This window comes from Dermacentor andersoni, chromosome 3 (genome assembly GCF_023375885.2).
Source record: "Dermacentor andersoni chromosome 3, qqDerAnde1_hic_scaffold, whole genome shotgun sequence".
In the NCBI taxonomy this organism is placed as follows: domain Eukaryota; kingdom Metazoa; phylum Arthropoda; class Arachnida; order Ixodida; family Ixodidae; genus Dermacentor; species Dermacentor andersoni.
In genome coordinates, this window is record NC_092816.1 from 31,487,794 (window position 1) to 31,506,614 (window position 18,821).

Genomic DNA, 18,821 nt, shown 5'->3' on the forward strand with positions numbered 1-18,821 from the left:
CGTAACTCTCGCCCAGCGTCTGCCGTAGCGTTTTATTCGATGAGAAGCAGTTTGCCGCACGTGTTCCACTCTTAATGCGATTAGCATTCTTTGCCTACTTCGGGCATTTTGAGGCTATTTATCTACCTAGCCTCTTACGCCAACCGAGTGACCTAAGTTGTCTACCAGCTCGTAGACGTGATGCCACCGGGGTCGTTGCGTCGTCGTCATTCCAGCTTCGTCATCTGGCTTTCCTCATTCCGCCTTCGTCACGCCTTCTACACCGGCCCAGTGGCTCAGGTTGTCTAACAGCTTGCGCTGCTGAGTGTGTGCCCGTGGTCTTGAGGTCGCCACGGTCGTCGTATCGTTGTCATTCCAGCTCCTACAGCTGAGCTGTTTATGACTATGGTTATGTGGATTTTTCGTGTCCATCAACACACCTGCGTGTGCAAAAACTCAGCTCCCGAATTTGATGCAGAATCGCTTCATTCCGTGCAAAAGCTTATACGTCTCATCACATGGATATGTATTTGCTGTAGGTTAGCTATCAATGGGCACAATTTTCAAGATAAGACTCTCAGGTAGATAACTTTCTTTCTTTGCATGCTTACGGGTGTGTGAGCCATTGCTTATTTTTTTTTTTATTGAAATGATTATTAGGAGAGGTTGGCGCCTTTATGGTGGCACCGGCTACTCCTTGTCACTTGGCAAAGGAAACAAATTTGCGTAAAAAGGGAGAATAGCGACACGAAATATGGCACTCGGTAGAACACTGGATGAATAAAAAATATACAGTCCAAGAGTACATGAGTCGCAAAGTTCTGTGCATTAGTTCAGTCCACGTACGCATATATAAAGTCAGATATTTCGAACAGCCATAACACACAACACATGTAATGCACTGCAAGTACAGAACAGAATTATACATATTGCGTAAAAGTTGCGATCACCACATAAACCAATTATGAATCACGAACAACGTTTATGTTACTCATTTAGCGCACTCTGATCATCTGATATCTAATATTTTCCCAAAATGTTGGTCTCCTCTAAAAACTTTTTCAGAGCAAGAAGCGCTCTTTTTTGAAGGCCCGCAGTTGGCCATGGGCCAAGTATCTTTTTTTAGAGTAAATGGTCTTCTGTCTAATATCAACAAATTTGCTTGCAGTACCCTTCTTTGTGGATCGTATTTTGTGCACTCGAGGAGAAGATGGTGCACATCTTCGTCTGCATGGCCACAAGAACACTGCGGACTAGAGACACGCTTCATCCTGTACAAGAAGTGTTTAGTGAATGCAGTACCAAGACGCAGGCGGTGTACCAATGTTTCAAAGTTTCTGTTGTCTCTTAGATTTTCCGGCATTGTTAAGTTTATACATGGGTCTATAAAGTATAACTCAGAGCTTTTAGTTTGCTGATCAAACCAGGTGGTTTTGCTGAGGCGACAAGAAATCTGTCTCAGGAACAGACGGACTTCACTACGCAATAGAGGAAGATTGGTTGTCTCCGCGTTATTGTGCGCCCGATTCGCAGCTGCGTCCGCTGCAGTATTACCAGGAATATTGCAGTGCCCAGGTATCCACTGGAATGCAATTACATGGTTCATTGCGCTTGCTTTTGTAAGTTCTTTGAGTGTCTCATACAATAGCAAAGTGTTCAAAGAATTTTTCTTATTGCTCTGTAGTAATGCGAGAGCGGCTTGCGAATCGCTAAAGATAACCCATTTTTGCGAATGTTCTTTTGATGCTATGCTTAAGGCGGCACGAGCCATTCATTGTCTTACGTAAGGGACAAATTTCTCGTTGGGCAGGCATAGAAATGCTTATGCATTTAATAACAGAGGTGATACGAGAATGTCTGTGCGTACCTACCGGCAGGATGACTACCGATCATGACAACTTGGTCAGCCCGCTGGCGCCATACCGTCGTCGTCACATCATCGCAATCATACACTTGCCCCCATCTCATTGTCCTCACGCCGTCGTTGTCGCGCCGTCGTCGTTATACCATCGCCATCATATTGGAATTGTCATTTCATTGTCGTCGTCGGCACACCGCGTTTCTTCTTGCGTCGACTTTATTCCTTCTTTGCCATTCAATCGTCGCCACTGAGTTGTCGTCATGTAGTCGTCGTCGTGCAGTGATGCTCCCGAGCTACCTTGGCAAGCGAGTGCCACAGCGAAGTGGGACGACACTGGAGACAGTGTATGTCGCATATAGCTGAAGCAACGGAAACTCTCAAAATGACCACAACAGAGTTTAAATAAGATTAACACGAGCAACACGGTGCGTCGCTACGTTGCTTCAATGCCAATCGCATTACCGTCGACAGTCATCGCCAGATAAGCTCTGCCGCATTTCTTTTTTCTCTTTCTTTATCCGTTAAAACCAGCGCATGTGTAGAGCTAGTAAGTGTGGCTATACATATAAGCCGATCTGATATACGTGTCTTGTTTCCAGCGGACCGAGCAGCGGCGTGAAAAGTGACTGCTGTTCTGTCCCACAGCCGCCCATGGGGTGGGAGAGACAGCGGTGGGAGAGGAGGAGGGCAAGTCCTTCTCGAGCGCTTCCCCCGCAGCATGCAAATCTTCAAACACCCCAAAGTTTTCGCATGAAAGCACGTGCCTCTCAAATAGCTATATTAGTTGGCCTTCGGCGACGAACTTGTCCCGACAGTCGGTTGCGCGAGGGCATCAGCCCATTTGTATAGGCGCTGAATGTCCGACCACCTCTGACCACAGACCATGAGAACAGGCGACAGAACCAAATAAACCTGTTCGCTTTAATACACTCGTCCCTGGCGGTATTCGAACTCATGAGCTCTCGGTTTTGAGCCAGGTGTTATGAGTAATATATATACCACGGCAGTTGCACTTTATTGTATTCCTTGCAGGGAGCAACTCATTTTAGCAGGCAGCTTAAACAGGCGAGCGAGCTAATTACGTTCTTTTCCCCGGAGTAGTACGCGCATGTTGTGCAGCTTGACTGCACGTGCGGTGAGGATATTAGACGAGCCACTTTGGGCATGCTTCGCGGAGGACCCTACTCTGACGTTGCAAGCACTGGAACGTGCAGCGGAAACAGTGGAAAGGCGGACTCATCTATATGTGCAGCCAGATTATCTGTGTCGCCAATAATAAAGTTGAAACACCCGTTAGAGGGAAAGTCAGGGAACGAGCCGTCTCTGCGCACCGTAATGCGGTGCCAATACATTTGTAGCTAAAGCTAAGCTGAAGTAAACCTGTTGTGAAATGCTTGTCGAAGGAAACGTGAGTTCACCTCAGCTATCACAATTACATGTCGTTCTTCGCTCACAATATTAGATATAGATTTAGCTGGGGAATCTGGTGCAGAAGTTTGAAGCCATATGCCTTCTGCTACAGCTTTTCGATTATATATGTATTAAGGAACTATGAGGGGTACAAATTTCTTTAAACATCACTCATGGACATAGAAAAAAGGATTGGCTGAGGTTAAACTCTTGTAAACGTAGTTATCATGAGCGAAAGGTCTGTTTGGCTTGGTTTTGGAGATTGTGCACGCAGTCTTTCATTAAAGATAGGCCACAGCATTTCACACATGTTACACACGCTGCCCAACGGTTTGTCCGTGAAGTCGTGGTGAAACCTGGCCGTCGCAGTCGAGCTTGCCACCAGCCGAAGGGGCGTGGTTCGTCAAACATTCGTTGTCGGTGCCGTTGTGTCCACGGCTTCGTTTCCCTCTCCTTGTCGTTGTTCGTGTTGTTGAACGACGGCGGCGGTTGCAGTAGCTTTGATCTTGGCACGCTTCCGCGCTTGGTAAGCTTCTCTATAACGTGCTAATCTGGCCTCCCTTTGCTTCGGTGTTTCAGCAGGAAACTTTGCCTTTGCTTGGGATTTCGCAACCTGCCGCCTAGCTCTATCTACTGGATGATTGGATTCAGCCTGTTGCTTGCGGTGAAGCGCACGCACAGACGGCTAGAGTCACTGGAAAAAATTTCAGAGTACCGCAAAGGTCGGGATTTGACTGGCAACACTGAGCGGCCACCGCCATATACCTTCCAAGCGGACTGCGTCGCGGGAAGGCCGCCGTGTTGGAAGAGCTTGATATTCGGTGACACATCGGGTTGAGTGTTTACTGAAGTACAAATACTTTGTGCCCGGAGATAACCGTTGCTAAGAACGAAAATAAAATGTTATTTTGTGCGAAGTAATGCAGCCGGTGGTTGTTTTGCACGCTGATCATGTTTACTGCTGGAACTGTGCTACGACCGTGGGCAGCAGCTTAGCGCTGCTATCGGGAGCTTATGCACGCGTTTTTTTTTTCCTTCCGCGGAGCGAGCTACGAAGGAAACATTTCTTCACTTCGAGCCGGAATGAGTCAAGCTTGTGCTTTTGGGCATGAACATCGTGGACCGTCGTCGGCTTCTATTGAATGTTTCTAAGCAGGACGAAACTAACACCTGACAGTGTCGCAGGCACGTACGTTCATTGTATAATTTCGCAAGCTAAATCGGATACATTTAATTTAGTTTGTAAACGGATACCGCGCGTTCTCGATTCTGCCGGGCGACTTCGTCGGCCGTATACGCACGACACACTGCGACTGCCGTGTGCGCACTGGTTTTTGGCCGTGATCGTAAGATGACCTGTGCCCAGCAGGCGTAAAAACCAACTTGGATGACCATTTTGCGCACTAAATCTTGTGGAAGGCCAATATGAGCCATTTGCGTGATTACAGCAACGTATATGTACTTCTCTACACTGATAGTGAGCGAGAGTGTGCTACATTGCGATTTATGAACGGGGCTGTCTAGTGCGTGCATCAGCGGCTACTCTTCCCAACTCATTTATGACTGTTTTCTTAGACTGCCAAGATTTGCTGCCTGTGTAAATAAAAAAAAAAAGCAGGAACGCCCATTGGTGACGCAGCACATTTTTTCTAAGTTACGTAGGCGATGTATAACATTCTTGTGGTTTTAGAGCGGTTTATGTAACATGCATAGTGAGAGTGAAACTAAAGCTACTGGGTGTTCTGTTGTTTTGTATTTCTTGTTATGCATCAAGCACAACGTTATTTGGGTATGCGCCGTAGCATTTCAACATAGAACATAATATATATGCTGACTTCAGTTCATTGCATGTGCTCGGCTTACAAGCTGAAAATTTGAAGCATGTGTTGTGAATATCACCTGGCCATTGGTTTCAAGCTCGAAATGCGTATGTATAAATGAGCAAAGGATAAGCGGAAAAAGGGAAATATCGTGGGCCTCGTATTGACCATGTTTTTATTGACTGCGATCGTCACGATCTGCGAAAAACAAGTGCCATATATGGGTCAAGTGACACGGAATTCTCGCGCGGCAAGTGTGCCTTCACGTGCCACGAGCACGGAATAACCGCGTGTGTTGAGCAACAAACGCGTACACGTGTACCCGCGTCAAGCGTGCAAGACGCGAACGATCCCTGCAATGAACTTCTATTTTCGTAGCATCGCTAACACCGCGTGCACTTCGCTTAAATATCTTCCAAAACAGTGCCGAAAAGCACAAGCAAGGTGTACATATACCTCGCACACGCGGGTGTTTTTTGTAGGCTTCAAGCTCTCCCGGCCGATTCTGTGTAACCACGCAGAACGACGCTCTCGGTCATTTTTTCTCGGTCGGAATCGAGTAAAAAGTCTTTCCAGACTCGGTTCGGTTGCTGCGGCCGAAGACGCAGCAGCCAGGCATGATTTCCTTGCAATCAAATGCGAGCGCGACAATCGGAACACAAAAAAAAAAAAAAACGTAGGGAACTTGCGCTGCCTGCGCTCTAACTCAGCCGTATCGCCCGGCGCTTGGAAGGTATATGGCACCCCAAACTCACGTGGTACGGTTGGGCCAATGAACGCGTCGGCGCCGCGGGGAAAACGAATGCGGTACTCTGAAATTTTTTCCAGTGATTCTACAGACGGCCGAGTCGGCGCGCCATCCATGGCGAGACTCAGCAACTAAGTGCCGGCGAAGCAGCCGTTAAACCCTCGCCTAGTCACGTGGTGCCGCAGCAGCGAAGCTCCGAGCGAGCGCAGCGGCGACGCCTCTCTGCAGCGGATCACGTGGCATGACGTCACACCAGCTACCGTTGCACTACGGCGGCTCGAAGTCACTGCGAAGCGATTAATGACCTTGCGAGACATGGCGTAATAGAGCTTTCGCTGTGAAACTGCAGGAAAAAGAAATCGTGGAGGACAATGCCACACTCTTGTATATACGCACCTCCTCCTCATATCATCGTCATGATCATTCATCAGCCCTTTTCCTCCCCCCGTGTGTGTGTGTGTGTGTGCGTGCGTGTGTGCGTGCGTGTGTGTGTGTGTGTGTGTGTGCGCGCGTGTATGTGTACGTGCGTGCGTGCGTGCTTGCGGGCGTGCGTGCGCGCGCGCGCGCGAACACGGATGCACCTACCGCCTGGGTTACCACCACGTGAACAGACCATGCTGTACCGTCTGTGGCTAGGCGTTGCATTTACGAACTCGTACGGTTTCCTTATTGGAATGACCAACAGCCCCACGTGCGCCACATGCAACATCAATGAGACTCTCGCACATATCTCTATCTGCCCTCGATATAGTGCCCAGAGACAAGTTCTGTGCAGAGTACTGGACCAGTTGAACGATCGTCCACTATCAGAATTCAAAGCTTTAGGTCAGTACTCCCTCAGAACATCCACGCTAAAGGCCGTACTCGCGTTATTAATGTTCCTGCGGTCTTCGGGGCTTCACGATAGACTGTAAGAACGCCGCCCCCTACCGCCCTGTAGTGTACGCGGTTTGGTCGTGCTCGACTCTATTTCTTTCTATCTCCCCCTTCCGCTCTCTTTCTCTTTTTACCCCATTCACCCTTCCCCCGTGCAGGGTGGCTAATCGGAACTGCCTCTGGTTAACGTCCCTGCCTTTCTATGCATCCCTCTCTCGCTCTCTCCTTATTCCTTCCCCAGTGCAGTGTAGGCAAACTCGATATCCCTATTCCACTTCCGGTCAACTTCCATGCCTTTCGCATCTCATTTGCCTCTCCCTGTCTCTTGACTATAAGGCTGAAAAAAAAAGTTAAACTTCATATGCATGCACTTAGTATGTTGAGGTTAGGATGTGGGAAGCATATAAATTTCGCATAGCACTTTATGCTCAGACGGATTCGTATAGCTAACTAAAAGGGAAACGTCTGGGTTGAGGCCTGTCTTGTGCATTAAATCTGACAACTTGAAGAAAAGCGAAGGTGAAACGCGAAAACAGATCAGTCTGTTTACAGACGACAACGTGAAATATGTGAGTGAGTGTGGAAACGAATAAATGTTCTGCTCCACACTATATATGCCTTTTAAGAGCAAAAACGAACAGAAGCTTCTGTAAGCGTTTTTATCTTCTGCACCGAGTGTCAACACAGTCCGCGCAGTAACAAACCGCAGTGCTGCCAAACAACGCTGCAGAGGTTCTGTTTTTGTAATGAAGCGTACCCGCCTTTCGGGCGCCACCCAGCAGAAAACAATCTCGCGGTACCTTTCTTTCTTTTATATTTCTTTTCTTTCCTTTCCATTCGGGAAATCCCGCTTCTACGCGCACTGCGCGCGCTGTTGCACTGAAGATGTTAGTCGACGTGAGTCGCATGCGCCTTCCGAAGTGTGCGCGCACTGCCAGCCACCAAAGGCTCTTCTGTGCTGTGCTACCCGTACGAGCGACGTGGAAGCTCCGAGAAATGTGCACTGCCCTGCGCCTCGGCCTTGGACGACATATTCGCATGCGGCTTGTACAGCGTCGTTGCAGAGAGCATACCGCGCCGACTTACTTTCGAAGCGACTGTTTACGCACTGGGCGTCTGTGCCTACAAGCCAAGTCTCTAGGACGTTTACGTATGAGTATTTCATAACAGGTGCCAAACGAAAGGAGACGAAGCTGCGAACAGCGGAGGATTAGGCGCTTCAGTGGAGTTGAGGAGATATGAAGACGTGCGATAGAGTTGGCTGGTATAATACAGCGGTATTTGGATATCTCTTGGAGGAGCCCTCGTTCTGCAGTGTGCCTGAATTAGATTTATGACGATTGTCATGATGGTAATCCTGCAACAACCACAGCGCTCCTATACGGGCTTCAGATTTTGAACAATAGACGGTGCCATGTGAGATCGATCCTAACGGATGCCACAGGGAAGGGAAGAGACGATTTCCTCGACAGCATTCGCTTAGCAACCCGAGCTTTACGAGCCAATCCTGGTGTCTTAGCCAAACTACAGCAGCACGATTTCTTAACATAATAGTCATTTCGACTTAATTTTCTAATCTAGGACAAGGGACTGAGAACAGCGCCGGCGAAAAGCCGGCTGGTCAAAAGCTATCATCCGATAGAACATTGCGATGGCATTGATTACAGTAAATTTGCAGCTAAGCAACATAGCATGTGTTACTTTTGGCGACTCCTCTTCTACAGAGAAGAGTAACTTAGTATACGGTACCCTCCTGTAACCTTTACTGCCCTTCCTCTCTGCTCTCTAGTTCAAAAGAACCAAGCTTTTGCTTTTGCTTTGAGCTGCGACAGGGTTTCTTGTTCAGGACCTACACGGCCCGATGGGAAGGTATATTATTTTTCTGGTATATAATATAGTTATATAGGGTATAATATAGTATAATACAGTCGTAATGAAGTTTTACGACGCTTCATGAACATACCATCATACTCAAGGCAAGCTTCTTCCCCGCTGGTAACATCCTCTGCCTTTATGGCGGAGGCACAGAAGTGAGAACTAGCTCCAGATGCCTCAGCACGTCAGTTTTAGAATAAGCGAAGTGTTTTATTAACACAGACACAAATAGCAGGGAGAAAGACTCCTTCAGCGGGATATCACCAACCTCATAGGCTTGATCAAGCCCACTTCATAACAAAGGCGACAGCTTCCCCAAAGCCCCGTATCCTGTACAAACCCAATCAAGTCCCACCCACAAATCTTTTCCAATTTGGACACAAATGTTTTTCCAGCCAGTATTTGGTACTGGGTCATCGCTAATAAGTGCCATATTGTCAAATTCGCCATCTTTATTCATCTGACTGGCTCATTGGGCTGCTGCGGCATATATCATTGGTTCGAAGGGCCACCATGGCAACATTCAACTACATGGAAGAAGTTAACAGTGCCCAGAATAACACCCCAGGTCTCAGACATGTGAGCAATCGTGCTGCGTCGTGCTGCAGTCATCTTTCCGCCGTCGCGCCGTGGTCGTTGTGGCCTGACGCCACGTTCTCGCGATATGACCAGCTATTGCGGTTTGGAGTTCCACTTGAATCTTTCCAATGAGCGGCCCTCGAAACAGCATTTTGAAGTGAAAGAATGAAACGGCCCAATGAGAGGAGAAGCCGACGTCTGTCGCAGCGAAACGGCACCTAAATTCACATTGGCTGCGACGTCACGTCGCGTGCGTGCCTCAACGGTGCCGAGCAGGTGAAAGGGTACACCTGCTGCCGCGCTGGCACGCGAGGTGTTGTGTGAGGGGAGAGCGCATCGCCGCGACGCCACGCCACCCTCGCTCTCGGAGGCCTGCGTCATCGGCGCGTTCCTTGTCCGCGCAAGCTCTCCCCTGCTTCTCAACTGCGCCTTGGTAATAGTTATAAGGACATTAATGTATAAAAGCAGAATACATTCGAAAGGAAAAACGTTGGCGGTAGTGAGTCTCGAAATTACGACCCCACGCTCAGAGGCCGCGTGTCTTACCCACTGGGTTAAACCAGCGCCTCCTAGACAGCTAGTCTGTGCACTCTCCTTTATGATGTCATGCTGCTTGGACTGAAATCTCCATTGCGAAGCCCAGCGTGACGACAGCGGTGATGTCAAAATCACCACGGATTACTCGGGAGCGTCCCCATTAGATTCTCTAGCAATTGTGCTAGGCAGCATGACGGCATGGATCGAAGTGCGCAGGTCTTGTGCTATCTAGGAGGCGTTGGCAAACGTCTCAACGCGCTCGCTTGCCAGCGAGGAAATGACAACTCGAGGGACCGCTCTGGCGTTGCTCAATTGGACGTTAATGATTTCGCATTCGCAACCCATACGAAGTTCCTAGGTGTCCTCGGATTTCTCTTTCCTTCGTTTGGCAACAAGTTTGTTGCTCTCTTGATCTCAATTCTATCACTTAATTTTGAATGAATGTCACCATAGATTTTAGAAGTGTAGAACTTCTGTGTTAAGAAAAAACAAGCTTTTCTGTCAAGCTTTTCCAACTAGAGGCTTGGCCATCAAAAGGTCGCTACATTCCTGCTTGTCATCATGACGCTCAAAGTTCACGCCACTAGAAGCTCAGTTTACCTTCGTAAGTTTACCTTCGTTTACCTTCGTTTACCTTCGGCAACACAATGACAAATAACTTTCTACTCAATAAAGTACGCACCAATTATAAAAAACTGTGCAATATTTCTTTTTTAATTTAATTATGGAAAATAAGAAATAATGCGTATTATAGCTCGGATTGTTTTTATTCAAGTCACTATTATTCACAACAATCTTCAAATTGTTTTGTCCAATACCCTGCTATCAATAAAAGCCAAACTGCAGTTCTGTCCCCCCTCCCCCCCCAAAAAAAAGAAGACATAGAAGAACTGGAAAAAAGGGCGCAGGCGAAGCATCGATTGCGATGCAAATTAGTAGACAGCTGTACGAAGCAATGATAGTAATTTTATCGGCCATATAAAGTAGTAAACACTCGCTTGCTAACTAAATTAACAAGCATGGTGTCACGCTCGCACAAGCAAACATAAACACATCTCACTCGATGATCGCGGACATTAGCTCTTAAAACGCTCGCGTGAGTAAGAGCGGCAGCAGCAGCGAGCGAATCAATTTTCGGGCTGCCTCTCGCTTCAATGCAAACTAAGCGGCGATAGAACAGCCCACACGAAGCTATGTGCCCCCGATGAACCTAGACTCCGTACTCATCGCAGATAGCTTTCGAGATAGGGCCGGCGCGACCACGTCATACGCAGCAGCCGCTAGAGTAGAACACCCCGGCCCTTCCTCCATTCCCTCTGGTGCCTTGCGCGCGACGGAAGACGGCACGCTTCCTCCCCATTTTCCTCGCTTGCGCGTGCGAGATTGAGCCGCCATCGTTGGCTCACCCTCGCACGCTTTCACTTGCACATACAGCATACGGCGCGCGGCGACGATGTCATCGCCCTTGGACATTATACGGAACAGCATGGCGATGCCGACGGCGACACAGAAGTGCGCCTGGAGTGTCCGTATAATTGCTATCGCAATAAAAACAGCCTGAGGAGCGTCTCTGCTCAAATACTACCGGTGCCCATTAGCGACACTCCTCCTCCCATAATCTCGCACGCCTAGCCCCTTGGAACTGCAGTACTATGTTATAACATTAAGGCAACTGCTTTTTCCAATAAATCATGCTCTCTTCGTATCCTTGCAGAGTTAACATATACGATTAGGCACGCTTATCGTAGTAGGCCGACCCCCGCTACCAAGAAAGGTCACACGACACGACTATCTGAAAACAGCTCCGAAAGCGTCCCCCGAGCATCTGTTCGAACACAAACGATTCACACATACACCTGCCGCTTTTCGAGCATAATGCCTCGCTTATTTATGTAATCTGGGAGGCAACGCGAATAGACATTAATGCATTCGTGGGTAAACCTTTCGCGAAGGCGTTCTCGCTCCACCCATAAGAAGAGAAGAAGAAGAAGAAATATGAGCGAGTGTAGATTGGGAAAGCGCGGTTAGACACTTGCTGGCCACTTGATCAAACAGCCACCGACTGCTTTTCTTCGTTGTCTTTTTTTTTTCTAATCTCCAAGCCTTGACAAGGCACCATTTGTAAGGGTGAGCCTTCTTTTGCCTTTTGCTGTTTTTTTCGGAGCTTCGCGCGATTTCAGCTCAGCTGTGGACCGCTTGCGTATTTCTTTATGACTTGCTTCAGCACTTATTATGTCTCCTGCGTCTTTTCGATCGCCCTTGAGTCCAACCATTAGGCATCAAGACGTGATGCGCACCTTGGAATGAGCCTTAGCCTCTTAGCTCATCCTAGAAGGCTCCGACAGAAAATTACTGCTCTGCTTAAAACGTTGTAACGCTTTTTTTTTTTTTTGCTTGCTGTTGTCTTGTGTCCTCCTTTCGGAGCGAGCTTTACATCGCCGAGTATAATCTGACGAAACGACGTAGAATTTGTTAGCTTGTCCGTGAGGAATAAGGCTGAAAAGAGAAAAAAATGTACAGCAGTCTGGCCTTTGTCTTGAAGTCTATTCCTGCAGTGAAATCCCTATACGAAAAGGCTCACGTTAGTCCATTCCGCAACCCCAGCAACAATTTTTTGCCTTCTCCTTTCCTCTTGAGAATTGCAAAATCCTGCAAAATTAAAACAGCCCAAGTTTACCGGTGCGCAAGCTGCCGAAAGAGGGACGTGAAAGTATGTTGGGCTACGTTGCGAGCCTCATGAAACGACTCCGCTATCTTTCATGCTGAGTGCAGTCAGCACTGTGCCAAGGATAATATATTGAGCTAACGTTTTCGGACCCTTATTGCAGAGTAAAATACCACGTTTTTACAACGGTCGCGCGTGAACAGCTTTCGCTTATGAAAAAAATTCCACGGCGGTCAACACGTGACTTCCCGATATTAGGACGAAAAGTGATTGACACAATTTACGTCCAGATTGTACCCACAAAGTACGCGTTACTTGTTCTCTTTCTTAGCTTCTGACAAAAGTTTCTCGTTATATCTTTTTTTTTTCCTCCGTCCCACCTGTGAAAACCCAAGATATCTGCTCTTCCACATTACTTACTTATTAGGCAGCAAAGCCAACTGTAGGGTTTGTTTTTCTTTAGAACGAAGCAGCACAGGATTAAACTCCCAAGGTAGCGCTAAGCACTTCCTTCAGTATTTTATAAAGAAACCTGCAATGTGAGATTCAAGAAAGGCCATAGATTTCAAAAGAACTCTTCGCGGGTCCCATGTTTACGTGCACATAATGGGAGAGAAATGGATTTTTGGTAAATGTACATTTTGGTGAAGTGGATTATTTTGCCAATTTTCGACTATGAGCAGCATCTACTGCGAATTCCTGGAATTGCAGAATTATCATTTACTTCCTCTTTTGGGTTGTTGAAAAACTTTTCACATCAGATTATTTTAGGTTCCTGTAAGCACATTCTCACAGCAAATATTTCTTGATCTTATGAGGAAACATTTATTCAACTAGCCGGAATTCAGAATTTTGTGTAGCGCCGATAAACGAGTATTTCCAATATGCACTCATAATCGCGGTGCATAAGCAGCAAAAACGTAAACGAGGTTTTCCGCTTGGCATCTAAGCCCTGTCTTTCAGTATGAAGAAACAAACTTAATTTAAAACAAAAAATTCGTGCAGAAACTCCTCTTGCATTTGTCTAAGTAGGCTCACCTCAGAGGCTCTCATATCCACGTAGCCCGGTGTTATGGAACTTGATCTGACCAGTGTAAACCCTTATCAACCTTCATCGGCCGTTCGCTTATAATCTTCGATAGCGAACGTGATAAGGCAGGCGTAATTAAAACATAGTTCATTATGGCACTCGAGCCCACGACCATTGGTGTTAAGATAAAGTTAATTAACCAAAGGTAATTAAGATAGGGTGAATTAAGGCACGCGAACCCTCAGCCTTTGGTAGAAGTTGAACCCACGACCTTTGGTGTTAATTAAAGCGAATTAAAGTTAATTTAGCGAAGCTATTGCAAAACCACCACAACATTTGACGAAGGGGGTATGTGTTGCTTTAGTGATGGTTGGCATGCTTGTTTTGAACTTGTTCTTTACCGAAATGTATGCTGTTCTGTGTGTTGTATGAGCAATTTTAATGGATGTATCCACTATTCGCTTAACTTCGCTGAGCGCTTGTAGCATCTGCCGTAAGGTATGAGTGATTGCTCGCTTACGGGGGTGTGAGCCATTCGTTTTCTTACGTTACGGACAAATTTCTAGTTGGGTAGGTACAGCAATCCTTACGCATTTAAGAATGCAACAGTTTGAGCCATCGCTGTCATAATTGCATTCTTTTGCATCACTGAAGGTAGCCGACTCAGTCAAATTTTGCAAGATTGATGTCCATTTCTTATGAGCAATATTAGTGCAGCAAAAAGACAAAGCGTACAGGAAAGCAAGACAAAAATGTGAGGAGTGTGTCTGTGTGCCTTGTCTTTTTGGTGCGCTAGTTTTTTTTATCAGCAATGCAAGACCAACCAGCCTAGCAATTGATTCTTTTTTATATTAATTTCTTTAGGAGAAAGAAAACTCCGTCATTTTGAAGACGCCCCTACTTCCTAGAAGCCATTATAGTCATTGAAGGAACTTGCACAGGCCATCCTTGGCCGTTTTGTATGACTGTGAATGAAGGTGATCACATACGTACAGCACAAATTCGTTTGTGCGGTACTCATTTTTTCTCTTCCAGGGCCATCTTCCGTTAGGTCTAGGATGAAGGAGCCGCTAACAGGAACTTAGTCTGAAATAGTCACCAACATCCAAATCAACGTAGAGGCTTTTCGCACTCGAAGCGTAATCACTGCTACCCTTTTGACAAAAATCCAGAGCAGAACCGAAACAAGCCAACGCAATGATTCCGCACGGACGCTGTGCAGCGTGACTCAATGCAAGTGCGACAGCTTGGCTTGCAAATCGATCCTTGAAATCGTTGACCGGTTATCTTTCACAGAGCCTTTATAAGAATCTAACACAACAAAATTTTCCCAAAGTAACCTTCGCCTTCAGGATCTAAGCAGCAAGTAAACCATCGCTTCCCTGTATTTATTAAAACGTGGCGTTGTTCACATGATCACGCGTGAGCGACGGCGGTAAGACTCACTACTGCCTTATTCGTGGGCATTCTCGATCCACGTTGAAACTAATCTCGGTTAGCTTTTCAAGAGGGATCGGCGCACGAAACATGAGCGGCCTATAGCAGGATCGACGCCAAGCGTACTCGAATTTACGAATAGCAGTGCTCGATTTGTTCGATTTTAGTTTGTTCAATCACGATAGAAGTTATATGAGAAAGATATGTACATATGATCGAACTCTAATTGTCACAGGGATATTTCGTGTCGTTCAAGCTAAAGGCGCCGCTCACTCGCGAAGACAGCCAATCCCACGCGAGGAGGCAGAGGGCCGTTTTTGGATCCGCTCACGGACGTCACGTCCCCGTACGCCAGCTGTCAATGGCTTCGAACCCGAGCACGCCGGGCCCGTTTCCGCTCGTCAGTGGGCGTGAGGTATTTCAGTTATCCGCAGAACCGGCTAAAAACAGGAACCCGTGACAGGACCCCGTGAGGAACGCTGCGGATTCGCAGCACGCCCTCACAGCCGCCGCGGGCGCTGGCAGCATGCCTTCGGAGCGCTTTAAGCCGAACGAGTGTTGCAACGTGCAGGAATTGTGCTACACCCGCGCGCTGGCCGCATCCGGCGTGGCCAGCTCGACGTCACTGTGAAAAGGATCCGCTCGCTTTCTCTTGCCACTCTCGCCATCTCTGACGCAGGGAAAACTGAAGCGCACAGCTTTCAACGCCATGCACCGCGGCAGCCTTTGCTTCCTCAACGGTCAACGTGGGTCTCCTGTTTGAAGCACGCAACAGGTGCCCAAGCTGTGTGGGCCTCTTCATTTTTCATTAGAAAGCTTGCCCTGCGACGTATGTAGTGAGTTACTCTACGTAATGTAACTATACACGTGCAGTTTCATGCACCGCTATCGGTGGTTATTTAGGCATTTATTAGCGCTTGAACACTAATGTGCATACAGCTGAAGAGGGTGTGAACTGTACACCTCTTTGCCCCCAATGGTGACCTTCAAGCAAGCCCAGTGGAAAGTTGTATCGTTGTCTTCAATTCCAGCGACGGCAGTATGACCCGCGGTCGCATGCTCAGAGAAAGAACGTCATAGCCACTAATCCGCACCTGCGGGTTCTTCGCTTTCTCGCTGCACCGACATGGTTAGAGCTAAGACGTAAAAGGTGTTTGAAAAAAGAAATAATATTCCGAAGCATTGATGCCAGATCTTACAAGACCATTTTCGAAAGCAAGGACAGCGTTGGGACGTCATAGCACTCACACTCGCTTAATGTTGCGACAGACTACAGTTTCAGTAACATCTCCTCCGGAATTAAACACTGCATAACTAAGTCGTAAAGAGATTAGAATCTCGCTACCGTAGCACCCATCATAAATTTTCGATCTTAACAGAGTTCCGCAAGTGACTTCAGCAGCCTGAGAATCTAATCTGCCATCAGATCCACATACATTCTGCTCACTCTTCAAAAGCGAAGTTGTTAGGAAGGGATATTGATTTAAACGATATCTCAATCATTCGCATGGTTTGTAGTTTTGAACAGCGTGCCAAAAGACAAAGGCACAGAGAAAAACGAAGTGTCCAGCAGACGCGTCACCATCCGTTCCTTCGGTATGTCTTCTTTTTCTGACGCGTTTGTCATGATCATGAACCTTTACCAACTAGTATTTCAGTTCTGCAGCACTCGCATGGCTTATTGCACCTGTGGGAATAGCTCAGGGTTTCACGAGTGTGCTCGGCCTGACACGTATTACGGCATAATAATGACGAAGTCGACGTCACGTATGACAATGTGAGCATTAATCGGTATTGTAGCGCACAGTTTTCTTTACATCTCAGCAGTCGTATACTCAGCCACGTCTGCGAACGCTGTACTTCTCGTCAACTTCTCGATATAATAAACTTAGCCTTCCTGAAAAAAAAAAAAAGACAGTAAAGCATCGGCAACAGAAGAATCTGTGGATGTGCAATGAAAGGACAAAGCAGCCACAACTATCCATAGCCTATAAAGTTGAAACGGTGTGTACGAAATTTCATCAGGCATAATCACAAACCAACAGCGATAAAAACTTTGAACGGCCTTAAAAAACATCAGCCCCGACATCCCATGTGCCGCCTCATATCAGACTGTTAAATCTCTGGTGCATAGTTTGCTGAAAGTCCACACGTGTCCATGGACTAAGGCCAATTTTAAGTTTCCGACATTACCATACGCTCGTAATTGCTGTCGAAATTCATTAAAAAATATTTCGAGTTATTTACTAAAAGGAACTTGCCCCAAATGAAGATATTTCTTGGAAGGCGATTGATTAAGTGAGCGACGGCTTATCCACACAAGCCACAGCGAAGTTCATCAACACTAACGGCAGTACCTGCTGTACGTTTTCTCGGACACAAAAGCTTAGAGCCCCAAAAGCCAATCACAAGGCCCATGGTTACAGTTTTCTGGCACAGGAAACTATTCAAATGAGTGAAAGTATTCCGAAATACGGAACGTCAAGTGCACCTTACTATTTCATTCTGGCTTCTCTGTGAATTATGCGTGGTACTAAACAAAACGATGAATAAATCTCGAGTAAGATATTTTCACACTTCAAACAACTGTGCCTACTCTCTATACAGGCGAGAAATATATTCCTCCAGAAACTAATCTGGTCATTACAAAAATCACGCTCTATACCTTATAACCCCTTTAAGCGATCTCTATGGACTGTAAGAAATCGTGAATGCACGTTGGTCAGTGGTCGTTTTTGCGGCAATACCCTCAACATTATTTTGATGTTTATTTGCTTTCAAAGTTTTATTGGGTTCAAGAAGATAAGGTTCCGCAAAGTGATAGTAGGTGGACCAACGGTTTTGTGTAGACTGAGTAGTTGCGCGTGTGGATCGCTAGCGTACATGTCTGCGACGGCAGCAGCATGACGACACACCAAGTTAGAGGCGATCACACAGTGGCAGAGGAATGATTCCCACACCGGCCGTTCGACTCGAACATCCGATGTTGCAAGTGTTAGATTTTCATAGGTGGTGGACGAGGGTAAACGAGAAGAAAAAGAAACAGATTGTGCCTTAATCAGCGACGGCGTTTATGCAATCATACGTATTCAGGGCTTTGTCATGCGGTGCATGTAAAATGAGGATATTTGTACGCCAGCGAAGAAACGTTAGAGCATGATTAACTGGGGCGATCGTGAAGTAGGTACAACGTCGTACTATATCCACGCAGCGTCCTACGGAGAAAGTACTGAGGAAATCGGGCCGGTCCGGGGTACAGAGCAGTCTAGCCGGGCGCCTCCGAGCTCGAGTAGTCATCATGAAAGAAGACGAGGAAGCGGCATGGGCCGCACACGCCGAGCGTTTCGAAAAGTTGGCTGGCTTTCGCACTCGAGAAGCGTGCGCACGATCGTGGCCTAATGCTGAAAGCACTGGGCTGCTACGGCCGAGGTTTGATTCCACCCAGTCGGTCCCACATCGTTTTCTATTTTATTAAAGGAAGGTGATACGGGAGTCTACCTAGCTATATCCTACCTGCTGCAAAGCGCCAAGAGTGAGCCGAAGAATGCTCCGCATTAGAAGCCCTTGTGCCCCGCTGCCGTCAACAGAACAAAGCCTACACGAAACATCAGCGAGCGTCGAAAGATATCCGAGGACGTTCGCGTGTCGTAACCACGGAAGCGCTCGTTGTTCAATTCTGAGAAACCGCGCGGTGGGCACGAGTCTCTTTGTTCTGAGTAGCCGGGCGCATTCTCCGACTCACGTGTACAAGTCGAGCACATAAAAGCGCTGTCAGCTTCGCTCGCTCCATGTGCACTGCCGGAACGCGGAAAAGAGACCGGGAATATCCGTGCTCGCAGACAAGGCACGCTGTACTGCTTTGCAATATATTTTCCTGGTACTTCACAGTTTGCACTAAGGGCGATTTCTTAGCCGCAGTACAACTTTCTGCGCGAAGAAGCCGGCCAGTGCTCGAGCCTATTGCGGCTGTAAAACTGTACACAGGCCGCTGTGGATAACTGACG